This window comes from Bacillus rossius, chromosome 12, assembly GCF_032445375.1.
Source record: "Bacillus rossius redtenbacheri isolate Brsri chromosome 12, Brsri_v3, whole genome shotgun sequence".
Classification (NCBI taxonomy): domain Eukaryota; kingdom Metazoa; phylum Arthropoda; class Insecta; order Phasmatodea; family Bacillidae; genus Bacillus; species Bacillus rossius.
The window spans coordinates 15535604-15551204 of record NC_086339.1 but is presented as its reverse complement, the minus strand read 5'-3'; positions in this window follow the sequence as shown (position 1 = coordinate 15551204).

Below are 15601 nucleotides of genomic sequence, written 5' to 3'. Positions count from 1 at the left end.
AACGCAGGAGAGTATTAATTAGTGCCGGGAATAAGCGCCCAGGTTACATTTTAATAAACGGAACTAATGAGAGGTTAATTCAGCGGGGTCCGGGGGAGCAGTAGGGTAATCATTTCCCCGCGCCCGGCGATTGTTTTAAATTTGGTTCGCGTGGAGCCGGGCAGTAATATTTAACGGCCCGGGGGTTAGCAGGTTTTTGTAAATACGGGCAACTATATTATTTTTGTCGCTGATAGCTTTGCGTTTTGTGTTTTCCGCGAGAATTAACACTCCCGCGGAGAGCGGGCATCCAGCGACTTCGCCTCCGCGCAAGAGCGGCCCAGGTGCCTGCCGCGTTCATTGTCCGGACAAGAAGCTTGGGGTGTGCGGACTCCCACACGATAATTTTAAATTGTTAGAATTCCGTTATCAAGGCAATGTCGCATTCTCGCCTAATTGGGCGATTTAGTAATTCAGATCTGAAAAAAAAAAAAAATAAATAAATTTGCTAGCAAAAACTACATTTGTTTTATGAGGTCCATTTACGAAATTCATCTTCTCAAAGTTTAATATTATACATAAAAGAAAATGCAAGCAGATGTGCCTGGTGTAAACGACATTCGTATAACCACGGCTTCTCAATCACGCCGAACCTGTAAAACTTCATAAATAAATAAATAAATAAATAAATAACTTTTGCAACATTTTCTAGATTCTTTTTATAACCATCGTATAAAAATTTATTATTAAACTCTCGTGAGTATTCGATACTTAAAATGTTTGCGATCTATTTAACTTATTTACCTTTTCAGCCCGTTCTACAATGACGGAGACTGATCACGTAAGCGGAGAGGGATCTCACGGAACATAGTTTATCCCGGCAACTCCCAGCTCTTACGCTTACGTTACTCCGTGGTCAGTGCGACCAATAGATGCCGAGTATTTGGCAACGGTGGGTTAGCCACGTTTGTTTACGTTTTAAATTTGTGAAAAAATTGTTTCAAGTACAAGAATAGATAGTGTTATCATTAGTTTGTTGTTTTTTTTTATTACACATGTAATTCTGCCCGTGTTTCTTTTTTTCTCGGAACACTGTTTTCCTTTAAATGAACTTATTTTTTTCGTAACCGTGAAGTTTAATCTCCTTGGTTGCCTTTTTTAATTTTTACTTTTCCGTGCATTGCGGAGGCGACAGACGGACAGTGAAACGTAAATATCTTGTGGATCTGGATCCGTTTACGTTTTTCCGTTTTTCGTTTCATAGTAGAACGGGCCTTTGTTCTGAACCGGCGTAGATTAGATGGTACATCCGCCATACTTTTAACGTGCGCGTGTGTCCACAAAAGGAAGAAAACCAAAATGCTCTTTTAAATCGCCACGAATATCACGCAACTGATTAACATTCTCACGTCATGAATTTTTACCGCCTTTATAACTGCGAGCGATGTGCTCACACATTCCCACGGCTCACGCTGAAACTACAACTATTGCCTGGCTTAAGTGTGCTTGATTCGTCCCGCAATCACAGCCAATGGGAAATAGTTTTCATTTTTTTTATTGTGGCGTTCAGAAATAAACAATTTTCAAAACGCAGCGGCTAGAGAACTAATGCGCGCACAGGAATAAAACCGTGTCTGTATCCAACGAGGCAATATCTGTGTTGATGACTTCTGAAAATCAGTTGATTTTGTCTCGCTGTTAATTTCGCACGTTAAGTATTTTCACAGCAATAAAAATAAAATATCGGTTTTCAGAGGCATTCAGAGGCAGTGGAAGACGTTATAGTATCGTAAAGGATCTTTCTATCTTTTATTGAAAGAGGGGTGACGTTAGCTACCTTCTTATCGCCCACCGACTGTGTTTCGGCGAAGAAATAAATACTCTTTTTCCACACACGTTCAGGGTGTGAAGTTCAAGGTTGGCGGCACGAAACACGGCTGTGGACCCGATATTCGACGAGGAATATTATTAAAACATTGCCCATCTGGTAAAAACACATTTAACGGTCAATACTGTAACGTTAACGCCATTCTGTTAAGGGAAAGGTAAAAAAAAAAAAAAAAAAAAAACAACGGAAGAACGGCGAAACCTTCTCCGACGGCTTGGTTTCGGCGGCGACGTCGGTGGTTCTTCAGCCAGTTCGCGCGTCTCCCCGCTTCAAGTTGCGCAGGAGTTGTAAATCTCCTACCCCCCCTCCCCCTGCTAACTGCAGCCCCGTTTCTGCGTCGCAGTCGTCCCGGGGTCGTATTTTTTAACGCGCAGTTGTTACACCGTTGCTCTGACGCGGCGATTATACGGCACTCCCGCCTAGGCCAACACGTGTATTATGTGCGTCGGTACATCAGGTGCGGCCGAGGGGGTGGGGAGGGGATGGGAGGGGGGTTGGTGGCTGATACGCGCGAGGGTTGATTTGTGAAAACGAGTTTTTTTTTTTTGTTTGGTTGGGGGGGAGGGTAGGGGATGATGACGCGCTACGACCGAGCGCGTGGTATGGCGAAGGGAGGGCGGTGGCAGTGTTAGCATATCAAACAAGCGAGAACCACACATAAAGCTTGGAATTAATGTGACGGCAACAACAGCGGCAGCGCTACAGCGTATAGAAAAAAAAAACAAACAAAAAACAAAACAACCCCCTTCCCCTATTCCAATGCTCGATCCGGTTTATTTTTTTATATTGGATTATTATTAAAAAAAAAAGACCTACCACGGACAGGTAAGCCGTAATACGATTCGTACCGGGGGGAGAAGGGGAATTTTTTTTTTTTCCCGCCGGGTACGTTCGCTTCGTTTCTCGCCGCTCCCTCCCGTCAATGTGGGAATTTTCGGACGGAGAATTAGCACCCGTGCTTAAAAGCCGCCGGGTAACAGAAACGTAATTATTATTATTTTTTTTAAAACTAATTTCGGGTGCGCTAATCCCTGTGTGATGAAGGCCGCGGGGCTATTTGGAGGTGGCAAAGGGTCGCCCGCTGGTGAACCATGCGAATTATGAAATATTAAATTGAGACAGATTTGCCATCGTGGACAAACTGCGCAGTAGAAAGCCAGGGAAGGGAGAAAAAAACAAAAAAAAAACAAAAGCAATTTCACTCGCCGATAGAAAAATAAAGGACGAAAAAATGCGGTTAGGTCCACGAACATACTGGGTGATAAATGAGCGGAATAGAAATTTAATTGTGAATGACATTTGTTAAGAATTTCTATTCAGCATGTTAAACAATATTTGTTTTAAAATATTAATTGCATTAATTAGTAGCCCCGATAAGACTAAATTGAGATATAGTTCCTTAATTTTGTTTTTGATTTACGGATGGTAAGAAGATTCTTGTACAGTAGGTACCTCATGAAAGCATCTGACATTTTTCTGTTAATTCTTAAATAAAGAGGCTAGAACGGTTTGCTTGCACCTATACAGTTTCCAGTAACATGAAAACATCTCCATCCTGGGAGAATGCACTTGTGCAGTTTCCTGTAACGTTAAGACCTCTACATACTTGGAAGAGAATGCCCCGATGCAGTTTCCTGTAACATGAATGCATCTCCATCTTGGGAGAATGCACTTGTGCAGTTTACTGTAACATGAAAACTCCTCCATTCTGGGAAGAGAATTGATTGGTAGGTTCAGACTGGTTAACCTTTATTTTAAGAATAACACTTTGCCTACTAGGACCTCTCAGGCTGCAAGCATATCTCGAACTTCAATGTCCAATCGTACATATGTTTATTGACATCTTACAACTGTCTTTCAAAGCCAGAAGGTAGGTCTTGCTGATATTTGGAATGTAGACGAAACTGGCATTCCAACTGTGCAAAGTATGAATAGTCAGAACAAGCAGATGATTTAGGCGAATTGGAAAAATGACTGACATAAAGAGGTTTATTATTAACTGTGGCTAAATCAGCAAGTGATGCGGGGAAATTTCTTCCCTGGCTATTGCATTTCCAAGGGTCAGGTTTCAGCTACATTTTTTTTTGAGTGATGGGTCGGTAGGCTGTGAAGATTATTCCAACTTATCAGGGCGGAATGATTGAAGAAAATGTTTTGGAATTTACTTAACATTTTGTTCCATATTTAAGATGTTCAACCAGAAAGCCATGTCTTCTATTACTGGATAACCACGAATACCATTTGCCATTAACAGTTTTGGACTTTCAAGAACTATTACGTGATACGTTAATGTCACATTCCCATTCCACTACAAATCACAGGTGCTAGGCCGTAGTGTTTAAGGTTTATTAGTTTAAGTATGGCAACACCCCATGGCATTATAATACATACCCTCAATTTCACCACAAGTATTATTGTAGCTGCAACTACATGAACACCCCTTCCCCCAACTCCTACAAACTATAATGTGGGCGGCCTTGGTCACAACCACGTTAACTCCGTCACCTACTCACTTCCCGTCATCCTGCGATCATTATATTACTCTACCGGCAGTAAAAAAAAAAAGTTTCACTTAAAAAAAAATTGGCGAGAACTGAAAAGTGCTGGTCCTGGCGCGCGCCACTGGCCACGCTCTGCTACCACCGCGAGGGAGGGCTGTTTCACAGCGCGGGTGCGAGACCGCCATATTTCTCCGCGGTGTCACTCTTCTTTATTTCATTTCCAGTTGAATTTGAAATGCGTCCGGCTGGAGGAGGCGTTACTAAATCATCTCTCTGCGGCGAGAGCTGGGTGCAGCGACAGCCTCCAGGGAGGTAGGTGAGGGGGAGTAGGGGGGTTGTTGTACACGGTAAAAAAACAACCACTTACAGTACTCGCCAGAGATGTGTAACATCCTTCCTCGGTACTATGTTCATGTGTTCTCATGTTGAAAAAGAAAAACACTTATAATACGAAACTCGGATACGATAGTTAAAATAATTCCGAGCATGATAAAAATAAGCAAAGTGTGTTTTCAACTGCACTTCTGGACAATGAATCACACGTAGTTCCCGTATTCGCCGCTAGAATCCGCTGCCGGAGCAGCTACGTCGACTATTGAATCGTTTGATTAGCAGATCGAAATTTTAAACTGTATAATGAAATGGCTATGATAAAAGTGAAAATATGTAAAAAAAAAATTAAACCCCTGCTTTGGACCTGATTTTCGACAAGGAATCTTTACTAAAATACTGCACATCTTGTTTAAATTCATAAACAAGGTAATACTATAAAGTTTCCCTTTGTCTTTGTGAACTATGGTTCATGCCATCTGCCACAGATTGTAGCACTGTTTACACATTTCCGTTACATGTGACTTCCGTTCCACTCACGAAATTATCCATACCAAGTGTCGTATACCGAGAGTAAAATGTCACACATCAAAAATGCACAACTGTAAAAAATATTTTATCTGTAACACTTATATGTAGCACTCATTGTAATTTTAATAACAAAATGAGAATTACCCACCGCCCTCTTCCCCAATTGAATAGCAAACCCTTTTTTGTTTTGTAATGAAGTTATAACACTAATTTATTGGTGTTGTTAACATATTAGTTTAACAAGGCCCACTCCATGATGGAATTTTTGCGATTGTTTCGAATGAGTTTTTTTTTTTCAAGTTAGTAAACGAACTTCAAGTCTAGTACCTCCATCAACAGGGACAAATTCATATTTCAAAAAGACATCCACCCACTCCTTGGATAAAACCGTTACATACGAGACTGTTTTATTTTTCAACCTTCGATGGGCTATATAAAAAAGAAAAATTTAAATAACATAAAAATTTTACTGCCTAAAGTTCAGCAGGGTCTTACTTATTTTTCTACATAATCGCCAACACGATCGAGGCATTTGTAATATCGTATCACAAGCTTCTCGATGCCTTCTTCGAAGAAGTTAGCCGCCAGTGAATAGAGATACAGGGCCAGCGCCTGTACCCCCTCTCCCTCACGACGCTGCTGTGAAGCGGGTGGACTAATCGCGCGGCGCGTCAAGAATTATCGCAAAATTTTCGATTATTTTTTTTGGGGGGGGGGGGGGGGGGGGGGCAGAATGCGCCGCACTATTAGTCCACCCGCCTCACAGCGGCGTGTTGAGGGAGAGGCAGATACAGGCGCTGGCCCTGTATCTCTATTCACTGGCGGCTGACTTCTTCGAAGAATGCATCGAGAAGCTTGTGCTACGGTATGACAAATCCCTGGATCGTGTTGGCGATTATGTAGAAAAATAAGTAAGACCCTGCTGTAAATTTGTTGTAAAATTTTTATGTTATTAAATTTGTATATTTTTTGGTACATCTTCGGAGGTTGAAAATAAAAAAAAGCAGCCTCGTATAAAATAAAATAATCTTGTCGCACCGGCACTGTCGCGCAAAACGGCACGTTCGAAATACGCTGAATGTACCTTGAATATGCGTGCTGAGCATGGATTCGACCGTCAAATATCGGCTGCAAATTCATCACGACAAAATAAGTTGAAAACATTTTTATAAAACTTATGATATAAAGTGCTTCCCAAAATCTGGTATACGTCTTTGGAGTTGGGGCAGAACAACAATTTTTGTTGTAAATAATAGGGAAATTATTGGAGATAGAATACCGAGCGTCTGAATAATGTTTAATGAAACGAAGTTCTAAATCCACAGCTAATTTTGTCACTGTTGCGTAATTATTTCATTGAAATAATTGGGGATAGTAACGCGCCACGAAAATGAGTGGGAAATAAAGGCGTTACCCCCAGTTATTTCAATGAAACAATTTTCCTAAAAAAAAAAAAAAAGTCTCCATGGTTGTAGAACTTGGTTCAATTAAATTTTACCCAGAAACTGAGTGTTCCATCTTAAATATTTGGTCCATTGATTACAACAAAAATGTTGTTCCGCCCCAACTTCAAAGACATATACCAGCTTTGGAAAGCACTTTAGACCATATGTCGTAAAATAGTTTCTTTTTTTTAAAACTTATTTTGTCGTGATGAACCTGTAGCTTAAGTTTGTCGGTCCAATTCAGACTTACCCTGTGTATATATGATGTTGGTATGTATGTATGCCGTCGATAAATTCAGACAACGTTTGACCGATCGCCATGAAAGTTGGCACATCGAAGTGTTTTTTCATGGAGAAGGTTTTCACGATGTCCATTTTTTTTGTAACTCGCCGCTAGATGGCACTGCAGCGCATCAACTTCTAAACCGATCAACCGGTCGTCATGGGTAAGTTCATTTTCATAACAGAAAATCATAGGTAATAGACATACAAACGGCAATTGTGCGTCATTTCTCTGTGTCCACCACACTTGTCACATAGCGCTATCCATTTTGCTTTTAACTGGCGGACAATGTATCACCCTGTGTTCAGTCCGGGCAACGCCGGGTACTGCAGCTGGCGTGTATATAAAACAAGAGGAACAGTTCTCGGATCTTAAGCTAGTTTCTCTGCAATTATCATTGTCATCATACCGAAACAGAATTGGTTAAATGAAACTGAATTTGAAGGCCAGATCTTCCGAGATATTATTTGTAAGATATTGACATTAATTCAGGTATCGTTTGTAGGCGATGCTTAAAACGAAACTAGTTTCGTTAAAAAAAAAAAAAAGAAGATCCAATCACGCAGATCCGGTTACCACAACTAATAGTGTTATAAAGAGTACTTTAGAATTTAGTTTAGTAATAATTTTTTTGCGTAAATAATGGGTGCACTTTTTTTTTTTTTTACCGTGTGCGGCTTCCACGCCGCGCGCGGCAGCGAGAGAAGTGATAAAAATACCCGGAAAAAAAGAGTCGGAAGGAAATCAACTTGTCTCTGCGGCAATTGATTCATGGGGAAGGCGGTCATGCCCCGCCGGAAATTAAATTCGAGTTTTTTTTTTTATATATTTTCCCTAGGAGCGTGGGAAGGTAGGACTGGAGGGGTGGGAAGAAGGAGAAGGTAGGGGGGAGGGAAAGTCAAAATGGCGTAGAATGTGGGTGTAGTCCGCGTGAATTCCAGCCGCGAGGAAAAACCATTTCCCGTCAGTGGAGAACAGAGAAGGTTGGTTCAGAAAAAAAAATTGTATGGCCTGGGAGGGGGGGGGGAGAGGGGGGGGGGGGAGAGAAGACCCACCAGAAGACAGACAATTTAATAATGAAGAGTTTTAGCTCCCGCTTGGCACTCGGAGATGTTCATGTTCGGAAACTGAATTTTTTTTCTTCTTCCACGAAATTAGTTTTTTTTGTTAGGACATATGTTCTATGATATTTTCACCACACGTAAAAAATTGAATGTGTTATGTTTTGTTTTGCCAAATGTCGTACGGTTACCGGGAAAATTTAGTAATGACCAGTATTTTGCTGTCAACAAAGAGGCTAAAAAGTACTTGCCGAATTCGTGGATGTCTAAAACAGTTATGAGAAACATGTCCAGGCACTTTGTGACATCTTCACGATACAGATATAGTTTTCTTTACCTTAGATGCGATAAAAAAAAAACCGCCCCGCCAGATTTCAAGAAACTGGACTTAACTTTTTCCACCAACTCCACTCGTTACACGTTATCTGCTATTTGTAAAGGACCAGGCAAATGTCACAAGGAAACACTTTTCGTTTTGACTGATTGCGTCATGGCCACTTATGGTGTACCTACACATTCTGGAAAGTCAGGAAAAAAATCGGGGAAGTTTGAAACGGGCAGGGAAAAATCAGGGAAGTTGGAATTTCTTAGGGAAATTCTGGTAATTTACTTGAAATCCTGGAAAAAGTAATGGAAATTCCCTAGTGAAGTAATTTGAAGGGATAATTTATTACCCTAGTCTGCCATAATCTAGACTGAGAAATCATTATTTTCAGATGGCGTTGTAATGCGTAGTCGTACTCTTTATAAAATGATTAGTTTAAGACTCTGATTGGACTAAGCCAGCTTTGGGTATAGTGGCGGCTGGATTTTCTTTATTTCTTTCAGATTATTGATAAATAAATCAGTCATTAAAAAAATATAAAGGGAAATTAGTAATTTTTATCACGAGGTTGCCAGGAGAAATTTATTGTATTGGAGGGCTGCGTGATACCCTGCCGAAGTTCATTCTCTGTGTTTTCAACGTGTGGTCAATTCATATGTTTCAACTCATGTAATACTATATTCTTCTAGTCAGGCTGCCAACTGCCTATAATTGGCTGAACGAGGGGTGACCGAAAAATAACCGGAATCCCAATGTGGTGCATCGTGTACTTGTAGTCACAGTTTTCGCCGCCAGGGAGCTCTACTGAGTCAGTCTGCCAAGCGGTGTCACCCGAAAAGGATGAGCGTGGTTTTTTCGGCAGTTTGCGTGCGTGTCTTTAGTGCACTAGTGACAAGAAAGAAAAGGCTGATTCTCAAGAGCAACTTACGGCTGTGAAGTTTTCCACTGCGTTCTTGCAAGAATAAAAAACAAAACAAAAATCCGCGAGAATTAAATTTTTTTTAATATGGGTCCTTAGCCTTTATGTGAATGAGTTCCAACATGGACATATTGCACATATAACATTTACACGAATTCATTGTGTATTCAAAACAGAGAATGAGAAATTGCCTGTATGGCCTGTATTGCACGGGCAGTTTAACAATAGTTTATCTCTCTACACGTTTAATCTCTACATCTCCCACAGACACATTTTAACCAGTTTGACAAATTTACTCTCATGATTTCATTTCTTGAGATTTTTCTGGTAGTTTTTTTGTATGGTTATGTTAAATCTTGATACTAGCAGATCCAAATTTAACTGTGGTACTTTTTTTTTTTAATTGACGCAGAATTAATACAATTCAAGACATGGAACTGATATTCTTCTTCTATCGCCAGCCTCACCACGGCTTGCTGGTCAGCTTGTACGTAAAGACGCCCTCTGGCGACCACTTTCGAAGTAGCTTGGCTTCTGGGTTGTAGCCGTGTCCTTGGCGAATAATTCACCGGACGTTTCGGTAGACATTGCAGCAGGTAACTAACTGCTCCATGATTATGGCGACTGCAATGTCGACCGAAACGTCGGTGAATTATTCGCCGAGGACGCGGCTACAACCCAGAAGCCAAGCTACTTCAGATAATGGCCGTGAAAATCCCGGGAACATCACGACCGCTCTGGAAGTCAGCGGATTCGGACGTCGCAGTCGTTGACAGGGGGCAGGTTTCGCGCGCGACGGCGTGACGTCACGGGAAGCCTTCTTTTCCACAGACGAGAGAGCCGAACGTCCGATCGTGCATCTTCGGTTTTGCTTTTTTTTTGTTCATTGTAAATAAATATGGCGGTGTTGATAAAAGGATACTAATGGTCAATTAGGTTAGGTTAGCTACAGTATAAATACTTTTAAACATTGTGGACGGTTGATTTGGTTAGGATAGCTACATTAAAGATAGGTACGGAAAAAAAAAAGCATGAACTTCGGGGAACTTCGGGTTTTGGATCTCTCGTCTGTGAAAAGAAGGCTTCCCTGACGTCACCCGCGCCGGGACTGAGGGACGAGTCGCCGGCGGGACGGGCCTTAACCTCGGAGCGGCCGGGCGCGCGGTCGCCATCTTGCGGGCAAGCGCGCGCTACCCCCCCCCCCCGGGTTCTCGAGGCTGCTGCGGCGCTGCGCCTGCTGTGGTCCCTGGCCTCGTCAGAAATTCAATTAAAACTCCCCTCACTCTTTCTCCCACCCCCCCCAACCAACCCTCCAATCCACAATTCCTTTCACCTCCTTCCGAGTCGTCTCCCTGAAGCTGGAAATCATAGCCCCTTGGGCCCCGCCTCAGTTATACTGGCCCGTGGGAGGGGGAGGAGGAGGGTGAGGAGGGGAGGCGTCTACTCGGGAAGAACGCTCGTTTGAACCAACTATTTCAAGAGTCCTGCTTTGAGGCCCGTCATCACCCGCCATCTTGGAATTTTTTTCCCCGCTCTCTCTCCCCCCCCCCCCTCATCAGTTTTAAGTCCCGAAAACGTCGTGAATAGAGGCAATATCATATGTATTGTGAATAGCGATGAAAACCCGGAGTAACACCGAACTGGAAGTCAGTACACTGCGCATGGCACCGACATTCACCCGAGCTACCTAATTTTGTCTACTACCCACAATGCAAAAATTTCATTTGATTAATCCTTAGTTAAGGCTTTTATCAAAAACTTAATTACGCAATTTGGCCAAATATATTTACTTTTTACTAACTAAAAAAATAATATAAAATGAAGAACACCTTAGTTATAGTAAAAAAAAGTAATTAACTGTTAAGTAAATAAAATAAGCCTATATTTGATAAAATACTGACATAGCTGAAGGCCTACATACATAATATGAAACCATAAAATCTTGACTCTAGACATTACACAAGAATGAAAGATATTTAACTCTATTCATGATTCTTAGAAGAGTTTACGAAAGGTTCTAAAAAGTCAAGAATTACCATTAACTTTGGAAATCTTTGCCACAAAAAATTTTTTTTTACATGATTTAAAAATACATGTTGCTTTACTTTTATTGCGTTAAAAACGCATTTGTTAAATAAATTGATATTCTTTGCTAAAGTGTAAAAATAAAATTAGTGTCAGATGTTTGCAACATTGTTGTTAACAAAGATTCACGCAATCCCGTAGATCTCTGTAATCTCTGTCTTACCTATAGATTTATACGAAAAAAATTTAAAAAGTTGCTTAGGGTTACCAGGTAAAGATAAATAGTACATAAAAGAAATTGTAACAGGCATATAATTACTATTATTTTTATTCATTATCATTTCAAACTTCAAATATTACACATAAAAATACAATATAATGACGTTTTAAATTTATCGACATATGTTGAATAATGAATATTATATTAAATATATAACACAAACAGCATACAGCAATCATGATAGTTTAACATTGTATTTGTGTTTATAAATACTGAAAATATTTTGTTTCACCATTGATTGGATAAAATTACAAATACATACATGTAGAAGGACTTCTTATCATTTTTAGAAAGTCTTTGGTTTTCTGGCACAGTTCATACAACTGGATACAATAATTAAATTCAGTTGAAGAGAACTAAATTTGAACTTGATATGTTTCAAAAACTCAGAGCATGTTCCAACTGTGCCATCTCCGAAGTAGTCCACTCACTTCGATCTTAACCGTATTTTGTCTTTCGGATGACTCATTGAAAATGACCCGTGCGTGACGGTATGCTTCAAGGCAATGATTAGGCCAAGTTGCGTCGAATTATTATGGTAACGCACGTTACTGACACAAACAGGCGTATTCTCAAATGCTACAATTTCTTATTGCTTTCGACTGTAAAATAACCTATGATTTTTATTTTAGCAGAAAAAAATATTTTCGGTACAACTTAATTGTAATTATATGTGTAGGTAAGTTATTTTAGTCTTTGTGGTGGCTGTGCTGCAGTTCAGAAAAAAAAATTATCGTAAAAGCACAAAGATCTTAAGGGCAGGAAAGGCAAAACGCTTGAGAAATTCCAATAATGACGTATTGCCGGAACGTCTGGCTGTACTCATCACGCGGATATAAAACCTAATCAGATAGAGATGAAGTCATTCCTACTTCATTATTTTTCCCTCTCTCCTCGTCGAAAAAAATAAACAATTCCCTTGTTGTTCTTTAAGTGGCCTTCATCAGTATTCATGATTCGCGGTCGCAAACGAAGGATTTTTTCCCTTTTCTCTCTCTCTCTCCTGTCGGGCCACGAGCCAATGAGATCCCCCGAGACGCCCGCCCGCGCCTGTCGTTATTTCTAACGGCGCAGTGAAGACCTTCGCAGCTTGTGTTGCGAGCTCCGAACGGCAGGTAAACCGAGTGCGCGCCGCCCCCGTTAAAAATAATTTCTTCCCTGCAGCGTCCGAGCGCAAGAGCGGCGTTTACGCCCCTTTCCCGCGGAATCAAGAGGACGCCGGAACTACCAGTAATTTCAACTGAAAGAAAATACTTATCGACGTTTAGTTAAACACATTAGCTCTAGGGATAGGGCACGAGTCCGGCGCGGCCTTAGTACCGGAAGGAAATATCCGTTTCACCCGTCTCCGTATTTGTGCGCGTGTCTTACGCAACTTACTGTGAACACACTTCATGCACTTATGGAAAATAAACTATTTCGGAAATTGATTTTTCATTAATGCCTCACCACACTGACTCCAATTCAGCGTATTGGTTTTATTTTTTTCGTTACATAAGCGTATCACACGTTACTTAACGTACGTAAAGACTGGTAACCACCGTAGTGACGTTCACGTAACGAAGTCCAGTCTGCGAAAGCCGCCAGCTACCGAACAGCTCAACGACTCCAGCCACAGCCGTCGACCAGCCACGTGGTCCGTGAAATATGTCACAAGAATAAACACGGCGACGAAGGTAGTGTTAGAATTTATGTATTAAAGCAATCACTCTAGCTGAGGAGGTTAATAACTTATAGTTACAATATTTTAAAAATACTCTGAATTTAAAACAGTGATTAATAAGAGGGACCATTAAATGTATTTTTTTTAAAATTAAAGTAAACAACGTAAATGTTAAATACATATTTATTTAAATCTTATTACAAACAGCAAGGGATAAGAAAAATCACTGATTTAAAAGAAGTAAATAATGAGTAATAAAATTACATAATATTCACACACTACACATCATAGTGGAAAACTCGACTTGGAATATTTTCACCCAACTCTTGCAGCGATCCACCTCTGAACTATTCCATCACCTCAAGTTCCAAAACGTGACTCAGCTTTTCGTTGCACCGCCAGACGGAGATCCGGCAACGTGCCGGCGGGCGTAGCGGCGGGCACCGGCGAACTCTGCTTTTACTCGCTCTGGAAGGGCTTATGTACCCGTGGCAGCGACGATTAGCCCATAAGAGAACCTTCTGGAACAGTCTTTTCTAGGTATTCGCAGCAATGGCCGCCTTCCGGTATGACGTCATCTCCGGATGTTGACAACAGGAGGAATTTTTGTTTTTAAATCCCTGGAACACCTTTTTATTTTTCCCCCCTACGCCGAACAACTGCTTGCCTGGATGATAGACTGCTACCTAGGCGCGAAAGCATTGCGGGTTGCAAGCCCCGCAGGCGTCCAGTACAAGATGTCACTAAGCAATAACAACACAGGTAAACAAAGGGAGAGGGTGTGTACATAGGGCACCAGAATGATGTGTTTAATGCCACAAGGCCTAGTTACATCAATTTTTTTTTCGGTGACGTTTTAGAAGAGCGAGCTGAACAAGTTCGACGCCGGACAGCAATGCAGTAATCACCCCTCCATTCCAATGCCGCGTAAAAGTACCATGCTGGAATTGATTATTATATTATAACACATCTATAGAAACAATGTTTTTCCTGTGGCGCGATCTTTTGAGTTTATTCATGATTGCAACTACAGTTAAGTCATTTTCAGAAGTACTATCTGTAGTTTTTTTTAAGTTAACGTAGGAAACCGCTGGGATTAAAAGCGCTACATGCCGACGTATTCTATGCACTACTCTGAGAGCGAAGCCATTGCACTCATTCCATAGAGTGTATACGAAATTATGGTGGGATTCCCTTTGGTAGTTTTCCATTATGATGCTTTTCCACCTGCTTCGAGTAGGCCGGGGGGAAAAGTGCCATTATGGTAGTTTTCCAGTACGGTAATTTTCCCTCGCTCTCTCCTCCTGATGGTTACACTTTTTTTTTGTTTTGCTAATATTCGTTATGTTCCGATGACTTCATCTCCTCGTCTTACCACATCTCGGCTGTGAGGACGTACCACCGGACATAACCTTAAAAGATCGGTCGCACACGCCATGACAGGTCCAATCCTTTGCTGTCACGCCACGAACATAGTCAACAGAGATATATTAACTCTGTGTGATCACCATGGGTGCAAAAAAAGTCACGAATGTCTTCGTAACGATAATCACTCGAGCGACATTTTTTTTTATATGTCCATGATATTGCACTAAGTTGAATATCTGTTGAAAATATTCGCGGCAGAACAAGAAATGCAAAGGGAGGTGTCGAGTTGAAATTTTTTTTTTAGAAACAGCGTTTGAGTAAAAGTAATGTACTAAAAAAAAATTGGTGTGTGGCTGTGTCATGGACACAGCCGTGTGTTGTACGTGAATACTTGTACGTAACAGGTAATATTTTCGATACAATATATAAAATACGCTATTTTATGTATGTTTAATCTTTTTTTTTATTTTAACACCATATATATATTCACTGTAACTATTTTACACTAATGCTTTATATATGCAATCGACGGATTCTGACGAGAGCTGACGATCGAAACCTAAACGAACGCCGTAGCTTCTCCGAGTCAACAATTATACTGAATGGAAATCTCGAAACGTAGCCAAAATGACCTCAAAATGGCGGGGCTTCACAGTCCTAACTTAAGCGTAACGAATTCTTCGATCCTTTAGCCGTCCAGTGGTGTAATTGAATTTTCTGGGTGGAGATGACAGATATGTAGCTGCAACAACCGAACTGTATCCCCCCCGATTTTGTTTCGTTTTTTTTTAATTGCCTCCCAAATGTGGAAGCAAATTTTAAAGACGTTGTCACGTCAAAATGGACAACATGGCGTACGAGACAGAGAGCTTCACGAAGCGCGGACCGAGAGGTAACTGCATCAGGGTCTTTCGTGGTGGGGGGGGGGGGGGGTGCAGCGACCCGGGAGGTGGAGGGGGAGGGGAACGAACTGGTTGTGGAAGCGCCAGCTTCTGGAAGAGCT